This window comes from Piliocolobus tephrosceles, chromosome 5 (genome assembly GCF_002776525.5).
Source record: "Piliocolobus tephrosceles isolate RC106 chromosome 5, ASM277652v3, whole genome shotgun sequence".
Taxonomy (NCBI): domain Eukaryota; kingdom Metazoa; phylum Chordata; class Mammalia; order Primates; family Cercopithecidae; genus Piliocolobus; species Piliocolobus tephrosceles.
Genome location: NC_045438.1, coordinates 14,146,865 through 14,168,444, shown reverse-complemented (window position 1 = coordinate 14,168,444; position 21,580 = coordinate 14,146,865). Strand labels below are relative to the sequence as shown.

The following is a 21,580-nucleotide window of genomic DNA, read 5'->3' as shown; positions in this document are numbered from 1 at the left end:
AGTGATGATGAGCATTTTTTCATGTGTCTGTTGGCTGTATGAATGTCTTCTTTTGAGAAATGTCTGTTCATATCCTTTCCCCACTTTTGGATGGGGTTGTTTGTTTTTTTCTTGTATATTTGTTAAAAGTGAGGCTCTGAAAAGTTCTGAGAATTGTCCAATAGCCAACAGCAAAGTAATGGGTTATAGAGAAAAGAATTAAACCAACGTGGTCCTGGCTCCAGGCCTGGTTCTTTCCCTCTACGACGCTGCCTTCTAGGACGTGGGCTCCTTAGAGAACCCTCTTCTCTTGCTGGAGAAAACTGGGCCTGTTCTGACTGGGAGATGTTCCCAGGACCCTGGAGGGTTGCCACCTGGTTCATCAACGTGTGTCTGTGTCACAGGGAGAAAATATTATTTTAAAATCTCATTTCAATTTGGGCCAGTTGCTGAAGGAGAACTACATTTCTCTTGCGGATAGTTCTTTTTGTTTGGAAAATATCTCAATGCGCATTTTTATAAGGCAAAGACAGCGGGCCTTTTGAATACTCTGGGAGGGGAGAGAAGAGAGTCCCTTTGCTCTGCATAATAAAGAGGAACCTGAAGCCGCTCCAAGGTAGGGACCCTGGAGGAGAAGCCAGCACAGCCCTTCAGGAAGCCAGGGTGCAGGGGAGGAAGGCCACCGTGCTTGCCACAGTGATGTCCAAGAATTCTCACATCTGTTACCAGAGATGTGGAGGCAGAAATGGCAACAGGGATGGAGAGATATCCAAGAGGATCCCATAGCAAGAGTTTGGAATAAAAACAAAAACAGAATAAAACAAAACCCAAAATAACAAAACAAAAGGTAGGGTCCTGAGGCTTCTGATGGTATGAGAGGAGGGTTCAAGCTGTTTTAATTGGGTGCCAAGGTCAGTGGGCTAGAGGACTGGGGAGCATTCAGGTGACACTTCTCAGCAATTGAGCATTTGGTACTAAGCCACTGGCAAAGATAACTTCACAGTGGATGGAAGCAGGACAAGGAGTGGAGAGCTATTGCCCAGTCTTTCTCCCTGTGGACCCTGGTTATCAGCTGAGTATCACTTATATTTATTATTTACCATGCAACCAATATTTCCCCATGCCTATCAGGGACAAATCCTGAAACAAAGAACCACAGAGGAAACACCTCTTGAAGTTCAGTCAAGAGAAAATGTTTGGCTTTCCTGATGCACTGATATACTTCCTTTAATCAAACATGCACAGTGGAGCTTGTCAAGTTTCCTGTCATGAGTATCTCTGGTCTCTTTTGGTTCGGTTGGGTGCAATTTGCTTTTCTTAGCATGATTCCTCTGATAGAATTCTCCTTCTCCATCCTGCTTTCTTTACTGTTTAGGCTTTTATTGTAACTGTGTCTTTTAAGTTCCCTCAAACTGTATTGGAAGTAGGAAAGTTGGTAACTAGTTGAAATAGGGGAATTGGAAATCAGCATTCTAGTTTAGAGATTTTTTTTCTTCTGTGTATTTGGTAAACCTCTCTTGAAATAAACATGAAAGAATGAAATATCTGAAGTGGCGAATTCTGAAGTGCAGAGAACTCTGAGAAGTTACAGCAAAAGAGTGAGCTCTGTGGCTCGCAGGGTTTCTATGTCAGTGAGGATAGTACCTGGCACATAAATGTTGCCAGACTTTATTCATAAACGTTATAATAAAGAGTAATTGGAGAAGAAGGAGATGTTTTTAGAAGATTTCTGGAAAAGGGATGGGTGACGGTAGGGCTTAGGGGAGATTAGTTGGTAAAGACCGGAAGCACAGGACTCCATATACTGTATTCAATAAATGTGAAACTTCCTTTAAAATTATTTTAAATGAACAATTTCTCTCACCACAAGTATCACCTCTGTTTTTCTCCCACAAGTATTTTTCATCTCTCACTCATGCATTTGTTAATCCATTTGATTAATTAGAATGCTCCGGTAAAAATGAGTTTGGGTTCATTTAATTTCTTGGTTTTCAGAGTGATAACTAGGAAATCAATTCTGCTTTAAAGTCTTTCATTGCTGAAAATATTCTCAACATCTATTAGCTTACCTTTTTAACCCTAGCAAATAACATACTTAGTATTTCTGTAATATTTCTTTCATGCATCAGAAAACATGGGTATCTCTGGTTTGTCATTTTAAATAAATCATAACTATATAGGTTTATAATATAAAAATTTGGCTATTTACTGACCCTAGCACTAACCTTGGAGGCTGATTTTTTAAAACAAATCTTTGCTATTTTGTTTGTTTTGCAAAGATTTTAAGCTCTAAAAGTAGAGCAAAAAGAAAAAAAATCTAGTTAATTAAAGGTTCTATTTAGCTATGTTCCAGTTAATTTGAGCCTTTCTGAATGCTAATTGCATGAGGCAAGTTAAATTTATTCTGGAGAAGATAAGCCTTTTGTGAAATAAATTCAAGGAGTTCTTAGTCTTCAAGAAGTGTAAAATAAACTTTTAAATAATTTAAGTTATATGTAATGTACTTAAACATTTTCAGGATCATATAGCAGAGTTGAGTTGAATTATAAATCTGAATAGCTACAGTCTAAGCTTTTTAAAATCTTCTTTAGAAAGTTTAAAAGGAATCAATATAGTCAAAACTTTATATATATATATATATAAAAGAATCCTGTTTCAATGTGAAGCACTCAGATTAATTTACAATAAGGCTTACTGTCAATTATATTAAGATGCTGTATCCCTATATCCTAAAACAGTAGGTAACACAGCAAGACTATCATAATCAGTGGAACTATATCATTTTCTCAACATACTCATGTACATTAATAATTAAACTTCTTAATTTTGTGGGAGCCAAGGCAGATTGCATACCTAGCCCACAATTTTATATCTCAAATAGCATTCAGACCAGAGCAGCTGTGAGGTCTTAAATAACCAGTATATGTCAATTATTGTTGAGAGCCACGGTCCAGAGCAAGAATTTGGCCATTTTCCTAGGTTTCTTGAGGTTTTATACTGTCCTAGAGGGAGTATATTATACATGTTCACAAATGTTCGGTTAACATTTCATAATTGGTGACAGATTCACTCGAGGTTCTGCAAACTCCGAACAGCTATAGATCATTCTCCTAACAATCACTATGTAAATCTAAAGGCATTTCTACTGGATTCTTTGGTTTAAAAAATTGGATTCTTTGGACAGGAAATGAAATAAAACATAATAGCACATACTTTATAGATCAGTAGTGGGAACACAATAAAACAGTATATGAAACGTGCCCACAGCAAACGTCTAGTATATGTAGTCAGTACTCAGTCAAGGTGTAGGAGTAATCAGAGGCGGAGAAGTCTCTCTACAATGAAGTCTTCACCAGAAATGATTTTCCAACCAACTAAAGTATTCTTGGAGTTAAATGTCAACACTTGTAGAGATTGAAAGTTTATTTTAGTGAAAATTAAACTTTCTAAAATATATACAACACTGAGAGTTCATTTAAACGTGAAAGCAAGGGCTAGAACAAAAGGAAGCATTTTGAGGTTTTCAAAATCTTGAGTCCCTTTTCTCATGAAGACTGATGGATGGACAAATAGGTAGATAGGCAGGAGGAAAGAACATCTGTCATCTATCTTATTTTACATCCATTTGCCTATCGTTAAACTCCCAGGATCAACAGGATTCTAGGTACTACATATGAGCACCTAGAATAAGGCCTGGCGCATAAGTAGGTCATCAAGCAGGTATGGGATGATAAGTATGTATTTGTTTATCCTAGAGTTATTTTTCCAACTCTACTCTGTGGCTATAATAAAATGATTTTTAAGAATACCTTTAATGTCAAATTATGATATGGACATTAAGCATCAAAATATGGATAATTGGCAGTCAGAAATTTTGAAATATAAATATTTTTACTCAAGCAGCATGGGCAAAGACTTAATTAAATGTCAACAGGGAACACACCACACAATTGAGAGGAAGAGGAAGAGCTTAAAAAGACAATTATTGGACGGTGAGATTTAGAAATAATTAGACGGTCACTGGGACTCAATGAGTAGAGAATTTCTGTATCTTCCCATAAAACAGAGAGGATGGAAAATTCCTTGGCTCCATAGAGAAAACAGATGCATCAAAGGACATATTAGAAAGGAAATAATGCAGGAATCAAGAGAAGGAGAAAAAGCAATGGAAGGCCTCAAAATAAGGATCATGTCGAGTAAAAATATAAAAGAAAAGGAAGCAGAAAGGTAGACAAATCCGTAACATGAAATAGGTAGGTATGAGGGCATGAACAATGTATTCAGACCTCCTATATTCAAATCTTGGTTTTATCCATTTATTACCTCTGTGACCTTAGGCAAATTAAGTAAACTCTCTGAGTCTGTGGTTCCTTATTTATTAAATAATACATACATACAACATTGAAGTTTTAAGGGTTTAATGAAATAACACATATGAAAGTAGCCTGTTGTGCCACAGCATCGATGTTCTGTTAATATGAAGCTTTCACTTATTGCACAAATGTGGTTTCAAGTCTAAACTTGGGTTACCCCACTGCTCAGTGGTACCCAGCCTGTAGCCCAGCCTCTGCTATGCAGTGCCATCCTCTTTTGTTTGGTTGCAAAGGAGACAAGTTTACCTTTTAGGGAAGAAAAATAGATGCATCTGCCCACATGTTCTCAAACATCCTTACAAATAGTAACAAGGTGTTCTGAAATATATCAGTGACAACTGAAGGCTTGTATTCTCTTCAAAGTTCAACATTGCTGATTATGTTATACATCAGTGGCTGTGCTGGAGGGACTCAAAAATTTTCTAGCCCAACTCTCTGGTTTTACAAATGGTGGAAACCAAGACCCAGATAAGTGATGTTTTATTCATGTAGTAACTTGATGATGTGCTTAACAAATACCAGTTGAGCACGTGGCCCACAGCAGGCACAGTACTAGACAAGAGTGCACTCAGACGGCTGAAGCCCAGGGACTGCCCTCGGGGCCTGTGGATGCAGTGCGTGCAGGGCCCTGGAGTGGAAGCCCAGCCTAGGCTTTTTCCACTCTATACTGAGTAGTTTCCTGATGTGTTTAAGCCTGTTTTTACTTAAGACATAGACTTGGGTTTATAAACAGACCAACATGGGCACTGAATTTCCTGTTAATCACTGACCTGCTGAGAGTAGCAAGAGTAAATGATTTCAAATTAATTTTCAAGCCAAATCTAACCCAGGCAAAAGGGCACAGAGGCCTCAGCAGGGCCTGCCTTTGAGATGAGACCAGCTCCAAAGATCACCCCAGCCAGTCTACTCAAGCAGCAAAGAGAGATGCCTTGCAGCCTGGGCTGTGGTGGCACTTCCCCAAAGTGGCTCTCTTCATCCCAGCACATGCTTTATCTCTGTCTTACTCTAGGGTTTACAGCTTCGTGTTATGGATGAGGGCTGAGAAATGTACCTGAAAGCAGACAAGCAAGCTTTTCCAATTACACGGAGTGACTTTCCCTACTAGTCCTGGATCTTTGCTCTTTCATCCAATGCTCCCCTCTCACTTCCCAATATATTGACATGACTGAAGCTTTGCCTGTCTTTCTCCTTTGCCCCTATAACCCCGAGTCTCATGAAAGGTGGTACAAGGGGGAATTGGACTTCATTCCCAAGACCCTCTGGGGCTACCTGAATACTGCCTTCTAAATCTTGAAACACCTTCCAAACTTTTGAGCCACCTCCTCAGTCCACTGAGTGCCTGTGGACTGTCCTAGAGAGAGTATAGTACAGCCTCTTTCCAACCTATGTGTGGTCAAGTCAGAGAGGAGTTCTGTCACCTAAAACCAAAGATCTCAGCTGATACAGAAATGGCAAGATCCTAGTGGATACAGAAATACTGAGACCTTAGCAGATACAGAGATTCCCAGACCCCAGTGGATACAGACATACCGAGATCCCAGGAGATACAAAAATACCCAGGACCTAGCAGATATAGAATTACCACTCTGTGCAGACTCCCTCAGCAACATCTCAGTGTGACGGGTCATAACCTATGAACGCCAGTGGAAGAGGACATTTAGAGAGCTTTACAACAGAGATCTAAAGGGCTGCACCAACAATTACAATGAGCACAACTTTAAGAGATTCAGTAAAAGATTTATCTAACGGTTAAGTACCCAGGACTTTCTGCCAGCACCTCTGCATCTCCATGATGCGATGGAAAGAAATGTGTATAATGAGAGGTGGGTGGTAAGGCAGAGGGAGGTGGGTTTTGCTCAGCACTTCCACGTTCCCTCTGTGGTGCTCCTTGTGTTGACGACTTCCCTCGGGGTCTCAGTTGCTCTCGCTTTGATAGGTAGCTAAAAACACCTGCCATACTTTTCTGGCAGTTTTTTAATTTTGGAAGTTAAAAGAAGTAAGAATTTGAGGAATATACAAGACATTATATATGCACCTATTACTAGTAGCCTAACAGATCCTAAATCAAAGATTCAATATTTTGATCACCTACATTTTATTGTATTCCCATTCTTAGAAAATTGGCAATCTTAAAACAATCTTTATTAACTTTTTCTAAGGCTCACCTATGAGTGAAAACTGGGAATATATATTAGCCAATTGAATTAAGACATCAGACCAACAGCACATTAATTTTATTAAATGGTTACCAAGAAATTCTATTAACCCTCTCAGGTTCCACACTTTGAGCTGATTTAATCTACAAAATGCTTTGCATGCGTATGAAGTCATATATTTAAATGTTCTTTGCTGCCAGCTGTGAAGCCCGTAAATATTCTTCTTGCAAACAAGAAGCGCACAGCCTTCATGAGAAGCCGTTTGCCTCCTTGTCCGTTGTTTTTCTCCCTGATAGGCCTTGACAGCTGATTTACAGGAAGGGGCCTCACCTTATCTGCATCTGTATTGATGTGTTTGGTGAGCAAAAAAAGGAACTAACAGACTTAATTTTAATCAGGGAAAAAATGGACTTTACTCATTCTCTCAAGGAACTACCTGAATTCATCAGATTTTTAAACCATCTTCTCTTATCCTCAACATGGAAATTCTTCAAAGGCAGTACTGGTACAAGGACAGAATAATTATCCACTCGAAGCCTCCGTAACTTGCTTAGGGAACATAATCATGGCTTCTCTTCCATGATATACAGCAAAGCATTTCAAATTTATACCTTTGATAAAAATTTACAAATTGGCAACAATATATTGACCAATCAGGCATTTGAGAGAAACCACTAAATATTAAATCTCAACTTATGAAAGCAAATGCTTTAAACTGTCAAATCCTAGAAAATCTATATTTTGGGCAGATAGAATAATAGCCACAATGATTTTAACTACACACATTGCAGATCAAAGACTCCAGACCACTTGCTAAATGGAAACAAGAATAAATCAACATGGTGACTGGGACTCAAGTCTACCTTCCTCTTAGGCAACCAAGTTGGCATGTTCTGCTAGACAGCTTATTTTCTAAAGAACTGAAACAAGACTCTCAAACTCCTGTTTTTCTGTACCATTTTTATGTTATCTGTCTTCCGTATACATAAAATTCATTTAGTGAAAACTATTAGAAGAGGCTTTTTAACTTTAAATCACTCGATTTTAGAGAAATGAAATGCACAGCTATATAGATATATAGATGTGGAATTATTTCTTACCCTGTTACAAGAATGTTTTCTTTAGTTATCCCCTTGAGGAAACTAATAACTTTAACATTTGCTTCCCTTTATAGATGATATAAATTAGTTAAAATAAGAAAATATCTATATAAAAACTGGCCTTTTTTGTATCTTTCTTCTCTCTCCCCCACTCCCACCTCCCTGCTGAACCCATTTTTTAGAAAGTATAACAGTCAAAGTTGTAAAATCCATTACTCTTGTAGGGGAGAAAAAAGTAATCCCTTTTCCTCACCAACTACAAGAGTCATGGCTGACACTCCTATGACAGAAGGTGGATTAGCAAGAGAAAAGCATAACAGATTTATGTAACAAAGGTTTTCTGTGACACAGGACGGTGCCTTCTGAAATGAAGACCCAAAGACCCAGAAAAAACTACGTAATTTTGTTGCTTAGGTTCCAGGGAGAATGTACAGTTGCATAGAAATGTGCCTGGACACAAAGCAGGTACGACCTAACGTGCTAAACGGGGGGGACTCTGCAAGGCTTATTTGTTTAGCTTCTTCTTGGCCTTTCTGGGCAGGGCAAGACACCTATCACTTGAGGGTCTGCAGGGGAGAAGGGGAGAAGGTCAGAAAGTGGCCTTTCTAGGTTTTATGATTTGCTTTGACGAAGATAAATTTTGGTTTCTATGAACCTCCTTGGGGGAGAAAGGAAGGTGAAGGAAAGGAGGGAGGGAGAAGGTGAGAGAGTGACCTCCGAGGTGCCGTATTTTGGGATAGCATGTTCTGAACTCTGATACTTCTCAGTCAAATGTGTGTTGAGTTGACTTTCTAACCCTGCTAATTCAATTAGGAAAAGGTAGTTCCTTTGGGTTCATATATAGAAACCAAATAAGTTAAAAATAACAGAAGTCCTCAGATAGTTGGGCAGATTTCATTCTAGTAGACATTTAAAAGAAATTGAAGATTGATGCATTTAAAACCAATAATTAGATGTTTTTATCATTGTACATTTCTTGCAACAACTCTGGCCATTCATTAGTCTATTTTTAGGTGAGAGAACAAAGGTACAAAAATGGCAAACAGGAAAAGAGACAAGCGCAAAACAGCTTCACTTCAATCATCTACTGAAAAAAAAAGATACAGAGGCATAAGTTCCTGTGTCATCACTGTGCCTTCATGGAGGCCTCCAATTATTTAAGGTAGAATATTTTGGGGGCTAAGAACATGATACCCCAAAATATAGCACCTTTGTGTACTATTTTAGGCTCAAGAAAATGGAAAACGCCGCAGAAGCAGGGGGACTCTGTGACCTTCTCCTGTCTTCTGTCTCCTGAAGTAGGCATGGAAACTAGAATTCCCTCCTCCCCTCCTTCCCTGAAGCAGGCCATGACAGCAGGGAAGGCCACTCTCTGACCTTCTCCCTCACTTCTTCCCTGAAGACCTCATGTGACAGGAGTCCCGTCCTATACCAGGAGGGAAGGAATGTCACTCAGGAACACGGAGAAGAAAGTGGGCAATCAAGTCTCCCTGAGTTGCCCCAGTTTGTACCCATCAGAGCATGCCATTTCATCCTCCAGTCATACTTCTGCATGCCTGTCCAAAAAGTTCACACATCTCTGTTTCTTTGGGCCTTCATTTCTGAAGGCTCCCGTGTCATGTAAAACCTCTATTAAATAAATGTGTTGTTTTTCTCTTGTTACTCTGTCCTTTGCTCTAGGGGTCTCAGCCATGAACCTTGTGATAGGTAAGGACAATGTATTACTTCTTCTCCCTATAATATAGTGATTGACTTGGCTCTGTGTCCCCACCCAAATATCATCTTGAATTGTTATGCCCAGGGGTCAAAGGAAGGAGTCGGTGGGAGGTGACTGGATCATGGGGGCGGTTCCCCCATGCTGTTCTCATAATAGGGAGTGAGGTCTCATGAGATCTGATGGTTTAAATGTGTGGCACTTCCACCTTCTCTGTCTCTCTCCTGCCGCCATGTAAGATGTGCCTTGCTTCCCCTTTGCCTTCCACCATGATTGTTAAGTTTCCTGAGGCCTCCCCAGCCATGTGGAACTGTGAGTAAATTAAACCTCTTTTGTTTAGGAATTATGCAGTCTCAGGTAGTTCTTTATAGCAGTGTGAAAACATGCTATCCGTATAGTTAGACATTACTCAAGTGCTAAACACAACATTCACTGAATATTAAAGAGTTAATGTATGTCAGCGCAATGATGATACCAATATGGCTACCAAATTAATAGTTAATGTGTTACAGTAACTTTTCATAAAACATTTTCTTCTCAGGTAACAACAAGAATATACACACATTTATTTTTAAAAGCTTTCTGTCAAGTGGCATTAAAAGCAGGTTTCAACATGATTGGCAGAATTAAGAAGCCTTTGAAACAGATAACACAGTTGCATTTAAGTGTGGGCAACAAGAACATATTTTATATCTTAGATCTAGTTTATTAAAGAGACCTTAAATTAAAAAAAAAAAAAAAAAAAAAAAAAAAAAAAAAAAAAAAAAAAAAAAACAGAGCAAATGGATCATCTGGAGAATTCAGAGCTAAAGTGATTAATTAGACCTTATTTTGTCTTGAACAGATTTACTAAGCATTTTTCAAATAGCCACATTGTTTGTAATTACCAAAATCACACCTCCATTGGCCAGCCTTAGTTACTTCATGCATGAACGACAATCTGATGGAACACTCTTGTTAGAGCTTCATTCTTCATTGTAATTAGCCATAATCATAGCCTTCCTGGGTGCATGAGAATGTGCAAGCCACTATTCACAACCCCAACCCATTTGAATATGAATCTTCTCAGTAAGGAGCAGTAAAATAGGAGAAACAAAGCAGTTTCTCTAGGGAATTTTGTAAAGCATCTCTACTCTAATTCTGCCTCCCTTCAAAATGTTCCCTCTCCAGTATCTGGATTCTATTTGCTAAAACAAGGGTGGCTTAATGAGGACAATGGCTTATTATGTCTTAAGTGACACGGGAGGGCCCAAGTATTACGGGCTTAGTTCTTTCAGTCTTTGCCAAGGACACAAGGAACAAAAGAACAAGCAAGTGTGCGTGGAAAAGAGAACTCAGACTGGGCTATGCTCTGTGAACTCTCGGAGCAAGATGGGGGCCTTTGCTATTCCGGAGCTCAAAGGCTGTTACTTGCTTGCTTTCTTCTTTCTCCCCTCTTTACCCACCCTCCTGCAAATGACTCAGACATTATAGAAAAAGGATCAAAGCAGCAGGGATTGAAAACAAAGGCTAAGTGGAGGAGGGGTGACATGTCTGATCCCGTCCCAAGCACATTCATAGTGAGCCACCTACTGGCAACTCTACTTTTCCTTCGTTATTGTCTAATCACCCAACCTCTTCAGGGAAAACCTAGGTGAACATGTTGGAGTCACTCCAGATGCCTTCACAGCCCAAAATGGGAAAAACAAAATTCAGGGGGAAATTAGCGTTCAGCGTAGTGCTGTGTCTTTAGAAGAAAACTCAATCCTTCTGGAAAAACTATGGCGAAATAGCAGATGTAAAAAATTATTCAAAAAGCTATGTGTTCTGCATCAAAATGTGAAGATGATTCAAATTACTTGAAAAGAATCATCATTTGACTTATGAAGCAAAATCAACTACTCATTTAAACTAATCACATCATCTATGAAAAGTGTGGTGCTGCACCCGCTAAAGATCTGGCGCTCCTTCAAAGCCTTTACCATTTGTGTGGAGAGATTTCTTTCTTCGAGACGTGCCACTCACCTATTAAGATACCTGTTTATGTTATTTGCTACCAGAAGATGTTCCAGGGCTGCAGGAGACTCGGGAAGATTCTCTGATCATCTCCTGGGCTTAGACCTTCATCATGTGGAAATGACTCTCCCAAGGCCACACAGCCGGTTGAATGTGTCACTACTAAAGTATCTGATAACAATACAATTCAGCACTTCCACTGCTGTATGCACATGGCGGTTTTAGGCCAGGTGCGGTGGCTCATGCCTATAATCCCAGCACTTTGGGATGCCGAAGTGGGAAGATCGCTTGAGGCCAGGAGTTCAAGACCAGACTGGGCAAAAGAGTGAGACCCTATCTGTACAAACAATTTTAAAAATTACTGAGCATGGTGACACACAACTGTAGTCCCAGCTACTCGGGAGGCTGAGGTGGGAGGATCTCTTTTGATCCTAGAAGTTTGAGGCCGCAGTGAGCTGTAATCGCACCACTGCACTCCAGCCTGGGTGACGGAGTCAGATCAAGTCTCTAAAAACAACAATAAAAACAACAACAACAAAACCAAAACTCGCAGCCTTGGACCTGAACAAGGATAAGTGGCCCTCCTAGTCAAGGAAGGCATAAAGTCTGGCATGGGTGGAGGTGGCCTGGGGCACTGTCTGAGAGATGAGAGGCAGAACCTGAACCCAGACTCCGTGAGAAGGCGCCATAACTGACTAGCAGCATCTGTTCATTGGTGCCCAAGGAAGGCCATTTAAATCCCCTGTCTCCCACCCAGTGTCTACTGTGCTCCAGGAACTGCTAAGCCCTCTGGAGGCATCTCCAGTGGAGAAAACATGACTAAACTTCCCAGAAGCAGGGAGTTGGGAGGCGGGCACACATGCTGCCGGGGTGATTGGGGGTATCTCTTCCCATCTCCCTTGTCATAAGTTACATTCAAATTGACAGGAGAGCTTCTACCTGGCTATTTGCTTCTTTGAGCTCTCTGTTGTCTCATACCATATTTTGGGATTATTTTCTTTTGAAAGCCATTTGAATATTTGTAAGTCCCTCACTCTGTATTTCTTCTTTCTCCATTCTTTTTCTTAGAATAACAGTTTAAGACAGATGGCTATAATAACTCCTTCATCAGATAGTAAGATATAATTTAAGACACATTTACAATACTTACATCTCTTTGATATGCAAAAAAGAAGAGTCTCTATAAGATTAGGAATTACTCTAAACTGAAGGCCTGAAGGGCTGACAGAGGCCACTTTTCCTACTAATTTCATCAGTGTCATAAATCACAAATAATTATAACATGATCGTCATGTACGGTGTTCTTATTGTGTGCCAGATAGGGTGCTAAGTGTTTTACAGGCACTCCTCCACCTAATCCTTACAACAGCTCTACCAGATGTCAGCACTGGGCATTATCTCCAGTTTATGCTGAGTCTGAGAAGGCAGCAACAGCTTGCTCAAGATCACACAGCTAGTTAACAGCAGGGCTAGAAGTGAACGAAGGAATCATGGTTGACACGAGACTGCGCGAGGAGTCCTCTGCTCCTAAGATTCAGCCACTGCAGTGGCAACCAAGCCAGGCGTGCTCCCAGGGCACAGCGTGGAAGCAATGATGCTGCAGTGGCTGCTCTGCCTCTCTAGGAAGAGTGCAAGGATATGGTGATAAGGAGAAGGGCAGAAGAAATGCTTTTCGGACTCTGTGCACCTCCAAAGGGACTACCCATGTGAAATTCGATGGCAAGTCACAGCCTACTGAAGGGACAGCTGTGCTAAAACCAGCGAAGGAGTGGGGTCTTTCACACGTGTCATGAGGCTCATTTAGGTGAAGTCAGAATCAAACACAATTCATAGTAGGCCTACCTGGTACAGCCTCGGACTAAACTGAAAGGTTTGTAACTAGCTATACAGAGGCCTTTTTGGTCATACTCTCATGCATACATGCCAATTAATGTCAGTGACATTATCTACCAAAACAAATATAGGTTTTAAAACTGCATACATAAATATTTGCTTTAATTTCTTTTTGGTGAGAAAGTCAGTCTCAAACCAAAAAATAATAATAATGTAGGACCTGTAATGCTTGCTTTTTAATTCCTTCTCTATGAGGCCTCATTATGTGTCAGACAGCATTTATCTGGAGGTCACATGAAACTCTAATTCTTGGAGCAAAGTCAAAACATCTTTCAATTCTACTGGTTAAACAAACACACAGATGGTTTTCTTTTGTGGAACTATGCAGGTAGAAGTTTCTGTTCCCAGCATAACAGATCATTAGCTACTCACGGACGTTCACAAATAAAAAATGTGTGCTTTTTCAAAATCTAATTCCACGAGCATTGCTGAATGCTTACTATGCGCAGGATACTATATACAGTCAAGAAAATAAAGATGAATAAAACAAAATCATTCAATTTAAAAACAAACAAACAAACAGAAATTGGTCTCCTTTCCCCGGAGCTAGCAAGTTAATGAGAATTAAATATATAAGGCAAATACGAAATAAAACCTATAGTTTAAGTCAAAATATGTGGGAGGAAAAATTTATAGACATAGATCAGTAATATATTTCTTTCAACTGTTGACCATAGAATAGGTTAGAGATTTTAAATGTATAAATATACTAATGATACTAATAATAGTTAATATTTATACCTAGCATGGACCCATCAATGCTCTAAGTTCAAGAATATATGGTCTTACTTAATCTTTATAATAAATGACAACCCTATGAAGTAGATACATAGATACAAACAAGGAAACCAAGACTCAGAAAGAGGTTAAGTACTTTGCCCAAGGTTTCATATCTGGTAATACAGCTTTTAAAAAAATGTATATTTTAGGTTTAGGGGTACATGCAAAGGTTTGTTACATAGACAAACACGCATCACAGGCATTTGTTGTACATACTGTTACATCCCCCAGATACTAAGTTCAATGTGTATTGTTTCTGCCTTCGTGATCGTAAGTTCTTATCATTTAGCTCCCACTCATAAGTGAGAACATGTGGTATTTGGTTTTCTGTTCCTGCATTATCTGGTAGCATAGCTTTATATGCATATTTCTTTCTGTCTTACTAAGGCTGTGATAAAAACAAGAAGACTGGGTACAAGGACTGAGAACACCACAGTTCTGTGAATAAAATAATGAGAAAGGATGATTCGAGGCTGATAGTAACACATAATGGTAGGATATCAAGAAAGCTGAAATGTACAGTAAGTCAATGGTTCAACCAGGTTCTTTGCGAAGAAAAGCAAAAGACACAGAATTTTCTGCCTAATCTCCAAGGAGATTAAGTCACTCTGGAGCAGAGATTTTTACACTGGGTACACAAAGCTTTGGCATACAAAGGCTTTCCAAGGGGCACCCAAATGCAAATAATTTAAGGGGTTCAATTTCCAGATTTTAAATGTTCAGTGTACTCTTTTCTGAAAGTGATCTGCTCAGGAAAGCCCCTGGTGTTCTCTTTCCTCTACTCCCCTTTCACAATAGTTCTGCCGCTTTACAGAAGAAGGAAATCTCTCATCCATCCCAAACTTGACAGTTCACTGTTTCTGGCTGCAAGGCCCCAGGGCACCAGGCCACAGGCTCCGTTTGAAATCATGTCGGTGACAGTGTTGAGAAGGGGAATGGCTTTGACGGCTGGGCAGCAAATCCTGTCGTAAGTCAGGCAGTTTCAATTTTCAAGAAAATTGAAGGCAGACCCAACAGTTTATCAGTAGTGAGATCACTAAAAAGAATTATTGATTAATGAATTGCTATGTGATTGTTGGCATATAATTCTCAGGATAAGTTCAAAGAATTGAGTGACATTGTTAAAATTCCTGTCATTCACATCTGCTTTATTATAACAGGGCTTTCTTATGCTTCCTTCCATAAGATAAAACATAGGCTCGAAATTAATGCTGGGCCTCATTTTATCTCACAATAAATTAGTATTCAGCCACATGTGTGGACCAACTGAAAACGGAAGGCTGGACTATCTCATGAAGAGATGAATTTCATATAAAATGTTACTTTTATGCTTAAAAATCACCTATCGGAATTTGTAACACATCTGTGTTTCTTTATGTAAGGTAGATCCCTTTGTGGTCTCTACCTGCCAGGGTTCAGGACAAATTCCACAGTCCAGCAGGAGAAGGCTGTGCAGGGAGACCCGCAGGAGAAGGAGGCTCCCCATCCCGCAGAAGCATGTCTCAGCCTCTCAGCCTGCACTGGGGGTTCTGCTGCTGGTGGCACCCTGGCCCCTGGGGGTCAGGAGTGCTTGTGCCAGTTCCTTCTGGGAGTTGTCTGAGAAAGACAGATACCCAGAATTGAGGACCCTGGGCACACAGGAATACTTAAACTCCACCCTACTCCAGTCAGGCAGAGGCAGTCACCAGTTCAGGGGGAGGCTGATCACAGAAATCTGAATTTAATTGTAGCCCCTCCAAGAGGGAGAAGGATCAAGCCATGCGTTCCAGAGTCACTGTCCAGGTTTACTTGTGGACAAGCCTGCTGGTTAACAACAGGTGTCCTGAAAGTTATGCATTAGTAATGCTTCTAATGACAAAATTTATCCAGGATGGAACTTTCCTTCTTTCTTTACTTTTCCTTTCTTTTCTTTTCTCTTCTTTTCTTTGTATGTTTTTCATTTTCTTACAAAAGATAGGTAGGTAGATGGACACCATTTCAATGTGGTGTCTATGTATAAATACAGATTTTAAATATATTTAAATTCTTGGAAACATGGTTATGGGAAATTTTTTTAATGTTTAAGTTAATTTACATATCATAGCACAATCAATAAGAATATTCAGAATAAAAAAATTACATCAGGAAAACATTCTGAGAGGAGAGTGAAATGAAAATACAGTTTCAAGGGGGAAAAAGAACAACATAAAATTCTGGCAATTAAAGAAAAGCAAATTCATGTATTTTTAAAAATGACTGACGGTGGGAATCAGATCCAGGTACTAAGAACTGACTGGATACAATTAACAGAGTGAAAAAAATACTTTTATTTTTAAATGTCAATATTTCTATTTCACTAGAAATTACATTGCTTGCAACTATGATAAACATTCATTTTAAATGCCAAAATAAAGATCCCTAAGAGACTACCATTTTTCAGCATTCTTTTGGGATAAATGTGAATGAATTATTTTGAAGGTCACTCCTCTAGAGAAGGGAACGTGTGTGGGAATAAAGATCACGGTGTGGGTGAAGAGACAGCAGAAGCCGAGCTGCAGAAGCTGCGGCCAGGGTGCAGAAGGGAGGCAAGGAGACAGGAGACGACAGGAGAGAGAGCTGGGCATTTTTAAGTGGACCGCCCTGTGAACCACAATCTACCAGCCGCAGCTGGACACAGGCTCACCAGGAGGCTCGACGGCAGGTGGGGATCTATCAGATTGGGTCCTTGTTAGGGAAAAATCAAAGCATTTTCCTCTGCTCTCACCCCACCACCACCAGTCAACACAGAAGATGCTGTGGCCAAACGTGTGGGGGATTTCCCCACCTATAGGCAAGCAATCAATTCTGCCGTAAACGCCAGCTGGGTGTCCTCGGATTCAGTCCTGACACTGCCCACTGGAGATGGCCTCCCATCCCTCGGGCTGGGGGCTCAGGCCCTCAAGACTGTCTCCTCCCTCCCACAGACACCAGCTGCAAGTCTCGGCCTCCAGAATTTTGGACCAACCAGCTTCAAGTTGGGGTTCCCTCAACTCCCTCTTTAGTTTGGTTGATTTGCTAGAGTAGTTCACAGCACTAAGGGAAACACTTAAGTTTACTGGTTTATTATCAAGGATATTACACAAAATACAGAGGAAGAGACGGATAGGGAAAGGTATGGGGGAAAGGGCATGGAGCTTCCCTGCCCTCTCCAGGCGATCCACCCTCCAGGAACCTACACATGCTGAGCTATCCCGAAGCTCCCTGAGCCCTGTCCTTTTGGGGGTTTATGAAGTCTTCATTACATAGTCATGATTGATTAAACCATTGTGCAGCGGCCATCAACTTAACCTTCAGCCCCTCTTCCCTCCCTAGGCTCAGGGATAGGGCTGAAAGTTCCAACAGTCTAGTCATGCCTTGGTCTTTCTGGTGACCAGCTCCTTTCTGAAGCTACCTCTGCCATCTGTTGATTTATTTGCATACAAAAGGATATCATTTTGGAGACTCTAAGGATTTTAGGAGCTGTATGCCAGGAAATGGGCTGAAAATCAATTATGCATTTCACTATATCATAGTTTTAATCTATGTACGCCTACTCTATCACATTAGAAAGTCAACAAGAGTCACTATAAAGCTACACATATTTTATGAATGCAAGAAGGTTGTTTAATACTGATCTGATGAACTTTGGTTTTACTTACACACATGAGATTGGCAGATCATAGACCATGCTATTGATTAAAGATATTATCTGTAAAATTCCCAAATAAAAGTCATTGAAAGTTGGAATCAGCAAACATTTCCCCTAAATGTAAGTTTTCATGCTGCTGCTTTGTGATTCTATTCACACACACATTTATGGATTCTTAGAACTGAGCATGACCTTAGAAACAGCATTTTGGTGATAGTTGAGATAGAAATATGCTACCCTACAAAATTCTTCTTAATGAAGTTATGAAAAACAATATATTAGCTCATTACTAGTCGAGTTGTCAGAATCTGCTGTGTATTAAAATGCAAGAATATTGACTAGCTACTGTTTGTCAGATGGCAAACAGCATGCCTTTGCTCTTTGAGATATTTTAAATCTGTCTTAATATTCAGGTATTTCAAAAATCTAAAACTTACAAGTTACAGTATGATTTGCCACTATGGTTTTAATGATTGCAAATACTAAATTGTAGTTTTCAATAACCTCTGTACTTTTAGAAAGATAATAAAAGGAGATACGTAGAGCAATGCAAGAAGAGGAAGCCTCACAATGGATAGAGACAGGGAGTCCTCCGATCTCAGATGAGCACAAAAAGCCCGAGCAGACCACCTGTATCAGCTGGTTATCAGTTAGGGCTCTGCGGCGTTCCCCTGGGGGTGCACCATTTGGCAGTCGGGCGCCCTGCCAGGGGTCGGCCTGCTCCCTGTGCTGCACGTGACTTTCTCAGCAGCAGGCACTGGGAATGGGCATGCATTCCTTACTTCAGGGGAGCAAACCGGGAGCTGACTATAGCTCCAGAAGCTTGGGATGCTTCTGCCTTTCCTGTTCTTTTCTCCCTCCCGTCTCCAGGCTTGTCTTGGTGCACATGGACCGGTCTGCTTGTGTGATATTCCCCACTCCTTTACACGTGTGTGATTAATTAAAGCTTAACGACTGTCTTAAAGGGTCCTTTTTTCTTTTTAACCATCCTTTATTCTTTTTGTACGCCAGTGTACTAAATTGCTTACCTTTTCCCCAATAATGTCAACTTCTTTGGTATTTTTGTGTTGCGGTAAACACTGTTTCTCTTGCCTGGAACCCTGCTTCCTCTGCCCCCAACCCTTCTCTTGCATTTCCATGGTAAACCTTTAGTTACCATGTGGCATCAACTCAGTTGCCAACATCTCTGTTCCAAATCCCTCACTTTCCCCTAAAGTTGCTCTCTCCTTTGTGTTTCCATAGCACTTGGATTTCTAGATCTGTTCTGAATGTGTATTTTGTACACATAGACCTCGCATGTGTATTCTTCTCCCCAAATCACTGAAATTCAGAAGGCAAAGACAATTATGTATGAAGTATCTGCGTTTCTGTCATCTAGGCCAGTGCCTGGCACATAGTGTATATTGAGAGCACTCAGTAAGTGATTATTATCCAATTGATTTCACATGAAATAAGCCTTAAATTACACTAAGGCAACACAGCTACCATCCATGAATCCTAAGTAAAATCACAAAGAATGGAAATAAGGTGTTTCAAAATTTCCCTCTTCTTCATAAAAATTGGCTTAAGGAAGTCTTTGAAAGAATAAAGGTAGCCACCTTAATTTCAAAGCTGAAAAGAATTCTACGTAGTTTGATAAAGCTTTACTTGATATCTTGTCACAGGGCAAAGTGCTTATTATAAGCCCATCGTTGTAGATTTCTGGATCCGATTTCATCTGTTTGTCTAGAAGGAGTGCGCCAGACCTCGAGTGATATTTTGAACATGAGTCGATTGTCCGTGCCCACCACGGTGCACTGGTCAGAAGCTGTGTTCTCCTGGCCAGCTGGTCAGATAGACATTCTATTTTCCTTTCCTGACTCTCTGCCGCTCCTAAAGCTGAAGGACACATTTCAGTAAAAGGTAAAGAAGTCATTGTGTTTCCCTGCCGGTGCTATTTTGGAGAAGGTGAAGTTCGTCCGCTGCTCACGGAGAAAGTTCAGATTTGACCGCTTGCCAAATCCAAAGGCCTCTCTCGGGCTCCATCCTTTGGAGCTGGCGGCAGCGCCAGCAGCCTGCCTCCTGCGTTCTGGCCTCTCCTGGGCCGCAGCCTCCAGCTCTGTGGCAGCTCTGCGGCTGTACCCTCTAGAGGTTCCCTTTCCGGACACTAGCTCAGGCTGTCCTCACTCCCGCCGGGCTCACTAAGGAGCAGCCTAGGGGCTTCTTGGCTCTGGTCTGCTCCCTCCAATTTCTCTTCCCTATTCCTGAGGGAATGATCTTTCCGAAAGTCAAATCCGCTTAGGCCTCTTTCTCCTTAAAACCTTGCAGGGCTTCCCACTAGCCTTTGATGTAAAGTCCAAATCATTCAATGTGTATATAAAATACTTAATGGTCAGGTTTCTTTCTACATCCTGAGCCCCGCCCCCAGTAGCTCCTTGTTAGGGTTATTCAGAACTACTGTGAATCTTGCAACACATGCTGATGTTGGCACCTTTGTGCCTTCAAACACGCTCTATCTTCCCTAAGAGAACTCAGGACACAGGTGTTCACCTCGGGTGATGTTTCCTCCCTGCCCTTTTTACCTTGAGGACCACATCCATTTGCACACCTCCAACTGCAACTGTTCCCATACCTGTATCTCAGCTGACACCTGTATACTGAGGCCCCTTATCCAGTCAACAATACACACATCCTAGATGTTATTTCTAAGCAAAACTAAACAGGAGGCATTGTTCTCATAGCAGAGTATCATGGGGGCATTGCAGAGTATTACAAAGTATAGTAACAGAAAAATCTCAGAAAAGGGGAAACTGACATTACAATAAATACTAAAAGATGAGAAATGTGGGCCTGCAAGAGGTCACAAGCAAGGAATATGGCTTCAACAGAGTGTCAAGGAAGGATCCTTGAATAAGTTTCTCCCAAGCTGTGGCCTTAAAGCTGTGCATAAAGGACTTTGACGAAGAGGGCGCGAAGGACCATTCTAGGAAGAAGGAAGTGTGTGAACGTATGGCGGAAGTGGGAGGATACGGCCGGCTAGTGTGGACCCATAAGGTGGTCAGTGTGTGAAGCTCTGGGGTCAGTGTGGGGGGTATCACAGTGTGGGGAGCATCAGTGTGGGGAGCACAGCGGTCAGTGTGGGGAGCACAGTGGACAGTGCGGAAGCACAGTGGTCAGTGTGGGGAGCATGGCGGTCAGCACGGCGAGCACCACAGTCTGTGTGGGGAGCATCACAGTGTGGGGATCACAGTGGTCAGTGTGGGGAGCATGGCGGTCAGTGTGGGGAGCACTGCAGTCAGTGTGGGGAGCACAGTGGACAATGCGGGAGCACAGTGGTCAGTGTGGGGAGCAGAGTGGTCAGTGTGGGGAGCATCATGGTCAGTGTGAGGAGCACGGCAGTGTGGGGAGCACAGTCGTCAGTGTAGGCAGCACCACAGTCAGCGTGAGGAACACAACAGTCAGTGTGGGGAGCACAGTGGTCAGTGTGAGGAGCACGGCAGTCAGTGTGGGGAGCACAGTGGTCAGTGTGGGGAGCACAGTGGACAGTGCGGGAGCACAGTGGTCAGTGTGGGGAGCAGAGTGGTCAGTGTGGGGAGCACAGTGGTCAGTGTGAGGAGCGCAGTGGTCAGTGTGGGAGACACAGTGGACAGTGTGCAGAGCACAGAGAACAATGGGGAGCACGATAGGAATCAAAGCACTACAGGAATTGCCGAGATTATTTCACACCGCCCAAAAGACTATGAAAAGCCAAAAGTGGATGAAAGGAGTAGGGATAAATATGATGTCTTCTGTCCTAAATTACTCTGGCAATATGATAAAATAGCCACTGGAGGGTGACCCGGGTGATCTAAAAAGGCAGGATATGACGTGGGGATGGTTTATTATTGGGGTCTTCCCACTAAAGATGAATATAAAACGCCAGTGCTAAGAGAGATGGAACAGACAAAATTCATTTGGCTTGGTGA

The 21,580-nt window shown here is 41.3% G+C and overlaps 1 protein-coding gene across 1 annotated transcript in view; it reads right to left on the bottom strand.

Annotated features, from left to right (window-relative positions):
- The window catches only part of PACRG (parkin coregulated), a 587,833-nt gene that overhangs the window by 451,823 nt on the left and 114,430 nt on the right, over positions 1-21,580 (bottom strand). The window lies entirely within an intron of this gene.